Genomic DNA, 13,380 nt, shown 5'->3' with positions numbered 1-13,380 from the left:
CTGTAGTAAATCTGCAGGAGAGTTATGGAAACCGTATCATGATTAATAATCAAAAGGAAAGTGGATGGACACTGTCAGGCAGGATTGCATGGATGTAGGAACACAGCAGATGGAAAGGATTGGTTGTATAGATTGCATTGGTTGAAAGAGCTGGCAGAGAAGTTATGGGGGTGATTCTCCGAAAGGTGCTGAATTTGTGAGAAAGCTGTTACAGATCACGGGGATTTTTCAGCGCAGCCTCAGACCCGAAGCTCCCCACTCTGTGCAGTTTCAAGGGAACAATCGTGGATATCGTTAAAAACCGGGGGGGGGGTCGGGGAGTGCGGGGTGGGGGGTGGGGGACTGCGGGGTGGGGGGTGGGGGAGTTCTGGTCGTCGCATTATAAGAAAGACGTGGAAGCATTGGAAAGGGTGCAGAGAAGGTTTACCAGGATGTTGCCTGGTATGGTGGGAAGGTCTTATGAGGAAAGGCTGAGGGACAGACAAATCCAGTGGGGAATTCAGGAGAAATGAGTTAACTAAGAGGTGGGGGGAGGATGTGGGACTTATTCCTGTAGGAAGTGGGGGAGGATGTGGGACTTGCTCCCGTGGGGAATGGGGAGAATGCGGGAGTAACGCTGTGTTTTTTCCCAGTTCTGGCGGGTGGAAGATTGCGGACATTCCCGTAACAGAGGGACACTGCTCCACGGAATATCCAGGCTGGTTACAGGGTAGAATCTTCTTTCCAATATCAGATTTACTCTCACTGTCCAGCACTGTTCACATCGCTTACACTCTCCAATATTTATACACCTCATTTCAGGATCACATCCCACCCTGGAACAGGGAGAAGTAACCAGGACAGTTTGTTTTCAACCACTTTGGATATTTTGCATGAGGAAGCAAGAAATAAAGATCAGAAACTGCGGCAGTTACTTTGTCTATAAGCTGAAAGCCACAGGTGACAATGCTGCTTATTGCACAGGGACATCACTGTTTCAGTATTGACCCAGGAGGGTGACACTGTCCGTGCCGACACACTGACACACCCAGTGACTGGGGGGGCGGGGCGCGGGGACTGGGGGGGCGGGGCGCGGGGACTGGGGGGGCGGGGCGCGGGGACTGGGGGGCGGGGCGCGGGGAAGGGGGGGCGGGGCGCGGGGACTGGGGGGCGGGGCGCAGTGACAGAGGGGCGGGGCGCGGGGACTGGGGGGCGGGGCGCGGGGACTGGGGGGCGGGGCGCAGTGACAGAGGGGCGGGGCGCGGGGACTGGGGGGGCGGGGAGCGGGGACTGAGGGGGTGGGGCGCGGGGATTGGGGGGCGGGGCGTGGGGACTGAGGGGGGCGGGGCGCGGCGCTGGGGGGGCGGGGCGCAGTGACAGAGGGGGCGGGGCGCAGTGACAGAGGGGGCGGGGCACAGGGACAGAGGGGGCGGGGCGCTGGGGCTGAGTGACTGCTGTGTCTGTGGAGTCAGGTGAAGGGTTGCCCGGGTAACGGGGCCAGACTGCATTCCCCTGAATGGATGTTGATGAACTGGATGTCTTCTTCCGTCCGGCGGCTGTGGTCAGTGTCAGGCTTCTAATTTGAGGATTTGATTGAGGTGAAACTGCACCATTTCCCCGGTGGGATTGGAAGGCGGGTCTCCGGTCAATCCCCCGGGTAACGAGTCCGGTGAGAAAACCTCTTTGCCTCTGACTCCCCTTTATTAACCCCACTGGAAGAGCAGTTTGATGCTGGGTTCTGTTGTTCCCCAATATTGACTGACACAAGTTTGTTGAACCTTTTGTGGATTCAGGGACAGCCACACCTCCCACAGACGGGGAAGAATCGAGTGGAGAATCCAGCGAGCAGTCATCCTCTGTCCCAGCTCCATCTCCAACCTCAGGTAGGCCACATTGTGAGAAAGAGTCGACCCAAACACTTCCCTCACCGTCACCCAAGGGGACATCATTCCCCGAGACTGAGGGAGGCGTGTATTGATGGAGAGTGAGGGAGTGAATGAGTGAAGGGGAATGTAGTGTTTGAGTGAGATGGAGTTTCCTGTTTGAGGAGATTGAGTGTGTGGAATCGAGGGGAAGGGATTTTGGGGACACAGGGAGGTGGGATTCAATGAGGGGTTCGATTGGAAGGGGTTTGTGTGGATAGGGCTGGGGATGAGGCTGGGGTTTGTAATATTGCCGTGTGATATTGTGCAGAATCTACAAACAACACGGTGCTCAGTTCCACTTCACTCCAATCTGCTCTCTCCCCATTCCCCCAAATTCATCACAGATCCAGTCACATCTCCAACCCAGACACACAGCGAGCCATCGAGTGGAGAATCCACAGAGCGACCACCCTCTGTCCCAGCAGCGTCTCCAACCTCAGGTAACTGAAATCCCGGGAAAATTCCCAATGAAATCCTCATCCCCACCAACTGTTGGGAAATCATCTCCAGGACAACTTGGGAGCACAATCCTGATGTTGCGACTGTGTGGAGTGGGATGTGGCGACCAAAGGTGTGAATCTCTGAGATGAAAGGTAGATGCTGTCAAAACTTTTAATCTGGGACTCATCATAACAGATTATCAGGGATATGATATCTCAAAGAGTGGAATAATTTAGACTGCATTAGGAGCAGGAAATGCTCATTGCTTGGTATGCAGTTGCTTTTTTATTGGCAAGGCATTGGTGGTTGGAGAATTCACAAGGGTGAATTGGTCACAAGGATTGGTCAAGCCCTTTTTTGGAATGAAATATAATCTGAGCTCGCTCAAATGAAACAACATCTCAACCTAACATTTGCACTGCATCAATACATTAGTAACTCATGTGTTTTGTTCAGAATGCAGTCACCAAGCAAAAGACCATTCTCCCTACTCGACAGTGACTGATGTGCCATATGAATTTCAATGTCTGTGTAATATCAGATATGTAGGATGTACGTCCCAGTGACTGGTTGTTAAACTCACCAGTTGGTCGCAACAGGCACAGTACTGACTGGACTCACCCAGTCTGTGCTTTCATAGCTCAGAACATTGTGTCCAACATTCACTGTAGTTCCACAATTGGACAAAACTTACTGAACAATCACACTTGTGCCAAGAATTACACAGCAGCCACTTCACAATTATTGATCTGACTTGCCAATGTTGCCTCAAATAGACTTGGTGAAGTAAACATTTTTGCACTCTGGGTGTCTACATGTTAAAGGAAGCTTTTCCAGATCCTGCAGCTCTTCAGTGAACAAAATCTTTGGTTGCCCTTTTCAATGAGTTGACCAGATAGAATTCCTGCAGTGCAGATGGAGGCCATTCAGCCTATGTGTCTGCACAAACCAGAAATTAGCCAACCAATCAGCACCATCTTTCCCACGCTGCACGCATTGTTTGTCCCTGTGAGATTGGGGTTTCGGTGAATGAGTTCTGATGAGTCCCAGATGAAAAACTTTGACAGTGTTATCTTTTTACTCGACCATAGTCAAGAAATGTGAAGTATTGGCCCAGGCGATGCTGTTGGGAGACGAACATTTTAGAAATGTTGCCATCGTGATATTGCCCAGAATCTGGTTTTAGTATTATGGCCTGTTGCGGTATTGTCCAATCAGCAAATCTCTTCATCTTATTGTTGGTCCAGGAAAATCCACAACTCGGCATGCTGGGAAGAAATGCACTGAAAGACCCAACAACAAATCACCCACTGTCCCGGCAGAATCTCCAATCCCAGGAGGTGAACCAAGGGGAGTGGGGCGTGGCAACCTGGGGGGGAGCAGAACGCGGTGACCCATGGGGGGAGGGGGAGCAGAACGCGGTGACCCATGGGGGGAGGGGGAGCAGAACGCGGTGACCCATGGGGGGAGGGGGAGCAGAACGTGGCGACCCATGGGGGGAGGGGGAGCAGAACGCGGTGACCCATGGGGGGGGAGGGGGGGGTAGCAGGAACGGCGACCCGAGGGGAGCAGGACGTGGCAACCAGGGGCTGGGGGGGAGGGAGAGGGATGCAACGACCGGGGTGAGGGGGGGTGGGATGCAGCTACTATGGTTGCAAATCGCAACAACCAGGGGGGAGTGGAGGTTGGGGGGAATGGGACACAGCGACTGGGCAGGGGAGTGGGACGCAACAACAGGTGGGGACTGGTTCACAGCAATGTGGGGGGACTGTTGGGACACAGTGACTGCACCTGCGCGGTTTAATGAATGCTGTGTCTGCCTCTCACTCTCGGGTGCGGAGTTTGCTGTGTTTCTCCCCTCTGCTGTGTTCACTCTTATTTGGAATTTGCTGCTTTTGATTTTGCGATCCACAATACATCTTCAGACTCAGAAACCAAGACTGGGTCCCCACTTGGCCCTGAGTGTAGCTCCAAGCAATGCTCCATCTCTCCGTGCATTTCAGTTGCTAGACGTGTTTGATTCAAAACTTTATTCGGGAATATTTGATGCTTTCTCATATTTGTGTAATTCACCTGCCCCCCTCCTGTGCTCTGACGAAACATAATTACCAATTATCTTTGTGTCTTCAACAAGGTGCATCAGTTGCCATTCTTGATCAATATCCCAACATCCCAAAAAACGTGTTCTTAGGCTGATTGGTGTAACAAATTGTCCCTAAATTAGTCTCCCCTCAATCTTCCCCAATAGGTGTAGACAGAGGTCATGGGTAGAGGAGGGCGCTCATAATGTTAAAATGGTGACGCTGGCTCATTGGACCGAAGGGCCTGTTTCCCGTGCTGAGTTGTTCTTTGTAATCAGGGCATCGCGGGTTATGAGGAAAAGGCAGGAGGATAGGATGAGAAGCCATGATTGAATGGCAGAGCAGACTCGATGGGCCAAGTGGCCTAATTCTGCTCCTTTGTCTTAGGGTCTTCTCGTTTCCAAGTATGAGCTTTCTAATTGAGGCCGGCTCAATCAAGGAGCTCATACTCCCAAGGGCCAAGCCCATGGGCCTCTGGGAAGACACTACACTTTGTTACGTGAAGTGTGATGCCTGAGGTCACATCGGTGACCCCATTTACAGCCCCTCCTCCTCATCTGCCCTGTGCTTGTGGGGACTTGGAGTGACGTTCCTTGCACCCTGTCTAGTTCTCTTCGAATTGTATAGGTTTCTATAAAATTCTCCCACTTCATACTTCTGAATTCCAGCCAATATAATCCTAACTGACTCAATCTCTTAAGAACATAAGAACAAAAGAACATAAGAAATAGGAGCAGGAGTCGGCCATCTAGCCCTTCGAGCCTGCCCCGCCATTCAATAAGATCATGGCTGATCTGTCGTGTCTCAGTTCCACATTCCCGCCCTCTCCCCATAACCCTTAATCCCCTCGCTTATCAAAAACCCATCAACCTGCGTCTTAAAAATATTTAGCAAGGCAGCCTCCACCACTTCAACGCGCAGAGAATTCCAGAGATTCACCACCCTTTGAGTGAAGAAGTTCCTCCTCAACTCTGTTCTAAACCGCTCCCCCCCCCCTTTATCTTGAGGCTGTGCCTCTCCACATATCCCAATCACACCATCCCAGGAATCAGCTTGGTAAACTTTTGCTGCACTCCCTCCAAAGCAAGAATATCCTTCATCAGATAAGGGGACCAAAACTGCACACAATACTCCAGGTGTGGCCTCACCAACACCCTGTATAATTGCAGCAACACACCCCTGCTCCTGTACTCAAAACCTCTTGCTATGAAGGCCAATATGCCATTTGCCTTCTTTATTGCCTATTGTACCTGCCATGCTTATCTTCAGCGACTGGTGTACGAGAACACCCAGGTCTTATTGCATATTCCCCTCTCCTGAGTTATGGCCATTCCAATAGTAATCTGCCTTCCCTGTTTTTGCTGCCACAGTGGATAACCTCACATTTATCCCCCTTATACTCCATCTGCCAAATCACTGAACATCCATCCTTGGACCGTGGACATTACAGTGCAGAGCTGTTATCCATTGGTCAAACCTTATCCATATTAATTGGTCATCCCTAGTAATTGGTTAACCATGTCAGGGGTAGGTTCTTTACCCAGAGGGTGGTGACGGATTGGAATGCCCTGCCTGCTGCAGTTGTAAATGCGCCTAGTTTGGGGGCGTTTAAGAGATCCGTGGATAGGTTTATGGATGTAAAGGGTTTGGTTTAGGTTAGAGGGTCATTGTTTTTTAACTGGTCGGCGCAACATCGTGGGCTGAAGGGCCTTTTCTGCGCTTTGATGTTCTATGTTCTATTGTCAGTTGGTATTCTTTACCCATTTCTAGTTAGCAGTCTTTAATCATTTATCATCAGCATTGATTGTCCACACCGAGTTAGTGTTGATTAACCAGTCCTAGTTAGCATTGATTAACCATCGCCTGTTCAGCGTGATTAACCAGTGCTAGTTAAGTTGGATTAACCATTGCTGGTTAGATTTGATTAATCATTCCTGAATACTGTTGCTCCACTATATCCCATTTTGAATCAGTAACAATCTCTTGTTAATGTGAATTTTGCATTATTAATTAGCATTATTTAACCAGTACTAGTTAGTATTGCTGAAGCAGGCACGCTAAGTTCCATTAACCATTGCTAACGATAGAATGATTATCAATTCAGAGTAGTAATTGGTTTATCAATAATAGTAGCATGTCTTAACCATTGCTAGTTATCATTGATTACCTATACCTAATTAGCATTGTTTAACCATTGCTAGTTAGGATTAATTAACCATTCTTCGATAACATTGTTTATCCATTCCTTTTTATTATTAGTTACCCATTGCCAAGTTTGGATACAGGAGCCATTCCTCGTTCGCACCAGGAACAGTTTTTAATCCTTCCCAGTTAAAATTCTCCAAAACATTTTAGCATCTTCGCTCATGGATAGTTAGGATGGGTTAACCAATCATTGACAGCATTATTTAATTAGCCGTTATTAGTTAATCTTGATGAATCATTTATAGCTGGTATTACTTCACCATTGCTTGTTCGGACCGATTAAACATTGCGGAGGTTGAATAGACTAGCAGTACCTCGTCAGCACCGATTTACCAATACCAGCAACATTTCTTAACCATTTCTAGTTAGCATTGACTTATCACCAAATAATCAGCGTGGTTTAACCATTAGGGCTGATTAATCATTCCTGAAGCAATAACTATTTATTGTTTTCATTAATTAACCATTATCCATTATTAGTTAGCACCGTTTATTCATTACGAGTCAGCATTGTTTCCCAATGAGCATCTTGGATCTTTTTTTGAAGAATTCGTTAACTGCGTCTTGACGTTACTGAATATAACTCTTCTTAGTTGCTATTGAGTGATTGTGTGGAGTTAACATTGAGGGACATCATTAGTTGGCATTGGGGAGAGGGCGTTGGAGAACTTTGCTCTCTCTGGTGTTCAGGGGGTTGGAGATTCTCCCACCTCTAGGAGCTCAGGGGAGTTTTGGGAAAGGGGCTGGGAGCTGAGTGTGAATGTGTTGTCACGTCATCACGTATGACTCCTCATCGTGACATTCTCATCTGTTACCAGGTGCAAGATATGCTAAGGCCCTATCTCCCCTGCAAGAAACTAGTGCCAACCAATGATCAGAGTGAAGAGAAGGGTCACAATGGCCAGAAGAGACAGAAATGAACCACCGAGAGATGGGATCTCTCCAGGGAGGGAGGATTTATATCCATTTTGAGGGCTGCATGTGTGTGTATGTGTGTGTGTGTGTGTGTGTGTGTGTGTGTGTGTGTGTCAGAAAATCCCATTGAAACATGTTGGGTGGATTAGCCTTGGAGGAACTGGGGTGAGAGGGAATGAGACTGATCGGGTGTGAGGCAATGGGAATGAGGGTGGACTGGATGCGGATGAGATTGTGAGTTGAGGAGGAACTTCTTCACTGAAAGGGTGGTGAATCTTTGGAATTCTCTGCCCGTTGAAGTGGTGGAGACTGCCTCGCTGAATATATTTAAGTCACGGGTAGATAGGTTTCTGGCAGACAGGGGAATTAAGGGTTATGGGGAGAAAGCGGGAAAGTGGAACTGATCCACTTCAGATCAGCCATGATCTTATTGAATGGTGGGGCAGGCTCGAAGGGCTAGATGGCCTACTCCTGCTCCTATTTCTTATGTTCTTATGTTCTTATGGTATGAGGGAATGGGATTGGGAAGAGCATCTCACTGGTTCATGTCCAATGGCTGAGCAGTAAGATCTGTACCTGTGCTATTTACAATGAGGATGTGAAAGTGTTTAAGGAGTGATTATGGCTATCCACTCCTGGTGTTTATAAAGGGTTAAAATTGGGATTTTCTACTTTAAAAAAATGATACACGGAGAGGAATTGGAAGAGTTTCCAAAGACTTTTTTTGAAAAGAAACATTGAAAATGGGTTTGTGAATGTCATAAAAATGTCTTTAAACAGAGATTAAATTGGGACTGTTTTGAATTTTGGAAAGTGTTGAATATGTTGTGTTTGACTGATTTATGGTGGGTGAGGTTCTTTTTAAAACTTTGAAATGTGTTTTTGCAATTGTTTTATTTAGGACGGATAATGCTGCTTATAGGGACTGGTGAAGGGGCTGAAATGTATTTTAAGTGGTTTAATCATATCGGATAATGTTAAAATGGCGGTGCGGGCTTGTTGGGCCGAAGGGCCTGTTTCTTGTGCTGTGTTGTTCTTTGTTCTTTGTTTGTTCTTTGATTCATAGCCGTCTAAATCGGATTAAAAACAGGTATGAGATATTTTCAAATGTTTGAAACAAAGCTTGAGGAGTTTGGAGGCTTGTTTTCAATTAAGCTTTAAAGTTTATTTCTGAGGGTCTAGAGTAGGCTTACGTTAACACCGCAATGAAGTTACTGTGAAAATCCTCCAGTCACCACTCTCTGGAACCTGTTTGGGTTCACTAAGGAAGAATTTAGCACAGCCAATACACGTCTTTTGGATTGTGGGAGGAAACCGGAGCACCCGGAGTAACCTCATGCAGACATTGGGAGAAAGCCCAGACTCCGCACAGACCCAGGAATCGAACCCAGTTCCCTGGTACTGTGAGGCAGTAGTGCGAACCACTGTCCCCCGTTTTGAAGGAAAGGTTAAAGAGGGCTTTGAATAGGTGTGTTGGGCTATGTTTTAGTGGGTTTGTAATTGAGGTCAACTGGGAGAAAGCGTGTGATACAGAATGTAGCCCAGGGAGGTGGTCGTTATGCTTTTAGATTTACTGTGCAGGCAGTGTGACCTGAGAAACACATCACTCAAGAGTTGCAGACCGAGTTAATGGCTCATTCCTGCCAGGAATTTGTTGCTTTGAAAGATGGAATTCCGTTCGCACAAACACTTCCTTGGAAAGTCTATAACCACATTATCACGTGACCCCATTTAATGTGCAGAGCAGGTCTGTAGCAGAGGAAAATAAGGTTTTGGAATTGCGCGAAGGCAGTCAAAAGACCCAAATTCCTCCAACCTCTCCTCATAGCCAACACCCCCGAGACCTGGGAAACATACTGGTGAACCTTCTCTGCACTCCCTCCAAAGCTTCCATATCCTTCTGGTAGTGCGGTGACCAGAACTGCGTACAATATTCCAAATGTGGCCTAACCAAGGTTTTGTATAGCTGCAACATGATTTCCCAACTCAATGCCACGCCTGATGAAGTCAAACATGCCCCATATGCCTTCTTAATCACCCTGACAATTTGTTTTGCCTTTTTTAGGGAACTGTGGGCCTGTACGCCCAGATCCCTCTGTATGTTTATGATCCTAAGGGTTCTGTCATTTACAGTATAATTCACACACAAATTTGATTTTCCAAATTGCATCACTTTGGATTGTCCGGATTAAACTCCATCTGCCATTTCTACGCCCAAGTCTCCAATCTATCTATATCCTGTTGGATCCTCCGAGAATCCCTGGCACCAACAGCAACTCCACCATTCTTTGTTTCGTCTGCAAATTCACCCACATTTTCCTCCTAGATTATTTATATATAGTCCAAACAGTGGAGGTCCCAGCACTGACCCTGTGGAACACCACCAGCTACAGGTCTTCATTCTATACATCACCCATCCATCGTAACTCTGTATCATCTATAGCCAACCCAGTTCTGTATCCATCTAGCCAGCCCACCTCAAATCCCATGTGATTTTAGTTTTTGTACCAGTCTGCCACATCGGACATTGTCAAATGTCTTACTGAAGTCCGTATCAACGACATCCACTGCTCTTCCCTCATCAATTGGTCACACGTTCAAAGAACTCAGTCAAGTTGGTGAGACCATGATCTTCCCTACAAAACCATGCTGGCTGTTACTAACTATTCCATTTTCTTTACAAATCTGCACATATCCTGTCGTTCAGTATCTTAAAAAGCTTCCTAAAAACTGATGTCAGGCTCACCAGCCTATAATCCCCTGAATTATTCCTGCTTCCTTTGCTATTGGCTATTTGCCAGTCCTCTGCTTGTGGTAAAGAGGACGTGAAGATATCTGCTGAGGTACCAGCTTTTTCTCCGCTCCCTTCCCACGATAACCTGGGGTAGATCCCATCCGGCCCCAGGGACTTGACTACCTGAATGTAGTTTAGGATACCCAACACTCCATCTTTGATATCTTGATATTTTCTAGCCATGATCTTATTGAATGGCGGGGCAGGCTCGAAGGGCTCGAGGCCTACTCCTGCTCCTACTTCTGATGTTCTTATGTTCTCAGGATATGCTTATCTCGGACTTGTCTATACTGCGAGCAGACTCATAAAGGAGCTGCCCATCTGCTGATACCAGACTTAAGTGACAGACGCTATAGAAATGTGGTCAAACCACCTCAGCACCATGATGCTTCACATTACAGTTGGTAACACTCCATTTTGTTAACATAGTACATAGGATGATGTGAATATACATAATGCTGGCACCCCAGCCTTGCCCCACTCTTCCAAAGCCTTTAGATTAACATTAAATTCATGGATGAGAAAAACTGAGACATGTCTTGATGCTTATCTCAGTAGTTTTTATTAATCAAAGCAAGAATTGACAAAACTGGATATTTCACCGCGTGCTTGAACTGTTCATAAGAACATAAGAAATAGGAGCAGGAGTAGGCCATCTAGCCCCTCGAGCCTGCCCCGCCATTCAATAAGATCATGGCTGATCTGTCATGGCTCAGTTCCACATTCCCGCCCTCTCCCCAAAACCCTTAATCCCCTCGCCTATCAAAAACCTATCAACCCGCGTTTTGAAATATTTAGCGAGGTAGCCTCCACCACCTCAACGGGCAGAGAATTCCAGAGATTCACCACCCTTTGAGTGAAGAAGTTCCTCCTCAACTCCGTTCTAAACTGCTCCCCCTTTATCTTGAGGCTGTGCCCCTTAGTCCTGCTGTCCTTTCTGAGCGGGAAGAGTCTCTCCACCTCTATCCTATCCATCCCATTCATCATCTTATATGTCTCAATGAGATCTCCCCTCATTCTTCTAAACTCTAACGAGTACAAGCCTAGTTCATTCAGCCTCTTGTCATAGCTCAGCCCCCTCAACTCCGGTATCAGCCGAGTAAACCTCCTCTGAAATCCCTCCAAGGCTAAAATATCCTTGCGTAAGTGCGGCGACCAAAACTGCACACAGTACTCCAGCTGCGGCCTCACCAATGCCCTATACAGCCGCAGCAAGACCTCCCTACTTTTATATTCAATCCCCCTCTCTATGAAGGCCAGCATCCCATTCGCCTTCCTGACCACCTGCTGCACCTGCAGGCTGGGTTTGTGCGACTCATGCACAAGGACCCCGAGGTCCCTCTGCACCGTTGCCTGCTGCAGTTTTTCGCCACATAAGTAATAATCCTTCCTACTGTTCTTCCTACCAAAGTGGACCACCTCACATTTGCCAACATTAAATTCCATTTGCCAATTCTTGGCCCATTCGCCCAGCCTATCTAGATCCTTCTACAGACTCTCCACACCCTCTGCACAATTTGCCGTTCCACCAATCTTGGTGTCATCAGCAAATTTCGACACCATACACTCGGGTCCCTCCTCCAGATCATCAATATAAATGGTAAATAGCTGAGGCCCCAGCACCGACCCCTGGGGCACTCCACTAGTCACCAACCGCCAATCCGAATAGCACCCATTAACCCCCACTCTCTGTCTCCTATTTGACAACCAATCCTCTATCCACGCTAACACCCTACCCCCAACTCCATGCCCCCCTTACCTTCTGCAATAACCTCTTGTGAGGTACCTTGTCAAACGCCTTCTGAAAATCAAGAAAGACCACATCCACCGGCTCTCCTCTATCCACCGCCCTCGACACATCCTCATAGAACTCCAATAAATTTGTCAGACACGACTTGCCCTTAACGAAACCGTGCTGCGTCTGCTCTATCAAGCAATTCCCCTAAAGATGCCTCGCTATTTCCTCCTTGATGACAGATTCTAACATTTTACCTACAACAGACGTTAAACTAACCGGCCTATAATTCCCTGCCTTTTGCCTGGCACCCTTCTTAAACAACGGCGTAACATTAGCCGCATTCCAATCTTCCGGCACTTCCCCGGAATCCAGCGATGTTTGGAGAATAACCACCAAGGCATCCACTTCTGCCATTTCTTTCAGAATCCTTGGATGCATTCCATCCGGTCCTGGGGACTTGTCCACAATCAGTCCCGATCACTCACCTCACCAGTGTGACAGTTTTCTCACTCCTTCTCTGCCTGTTATAACACACACATTCTCCCACTGTGATTTTGTTCTATCCCATCCGCTCGCGAATTGCTTGTTTATCTATCACCTGCTCTTATTTTGTGCAGCATTCAAATCTCATCAATTGGTATAAATGCTGAATCATCCATTCCACACATGCTCCGAATGGATGGATCCATTTCCCTCTATAATTATCACCATCGAATCCTGATCCAGGTATTGGTTTCTGGGAGGTCCATGGTGCTGGTGGAGGTGGAGGAGACAGAGGGCTATCCAACTGTATTCAATCTTCAAAGGTTAAATTTGCTGCTTCTTTTGTGAATAACTGACTGAGAAGTTTCAGCGTTGCACCAAATCCTAATTCTATTCAAATCCCACTGCGAGTTTCCTGCAGCGTTTATTACCAGCGTTTAGAGAGGCTTCTCCTACATTGTCAAAACATGTTCACTACCACCATAGCAACAGGGTCTTCCTTCCTTTCCCCATATTCGGGTTTAATTCTCTACAATCAATAAACACATAAACAGGGCACAACTTTCACTGTCACACTTGACCCTGTCACATTGGGAAATGTGCAATTAAATCAAGGATTCTATGAATTATTCTTTGCCTGTTATGATCATCATTGAAATAATTGCACAGCGAGCATGAAGGGATATTTGAGCACATTCTTCAACTGCTCTCTGAACTTCGTCTGGGTCACAGCGTATATACAGGTATTTGTGCAACAACTCATGAGCTGTAGGATGAAGCCGAAATCCTGAACAGAATCATCCATCCAAACAGCAATAT

This window comes from Carcharhinus amblyrhynchos, chromosome 32 (assembly GCF_965287045.1).
Source record: "Carcharhinus amblyrhynchos chromosome 32, sCarAmb.v2.hapA, whole genome shotgun sequence".
Classification (NCBI taxonomy): Eukaryota; Metazoa; Chordata; class Chondrichthyes; order Carcharhiniformes; family Carcharhinidae; genus Carcharhinus; species Carcharhinus amblyrhynchos.
The sequence above is the reverse complement of the archived record's forward strand: the minus strand, read 5'-3'. Positions refer to the sequence as shown.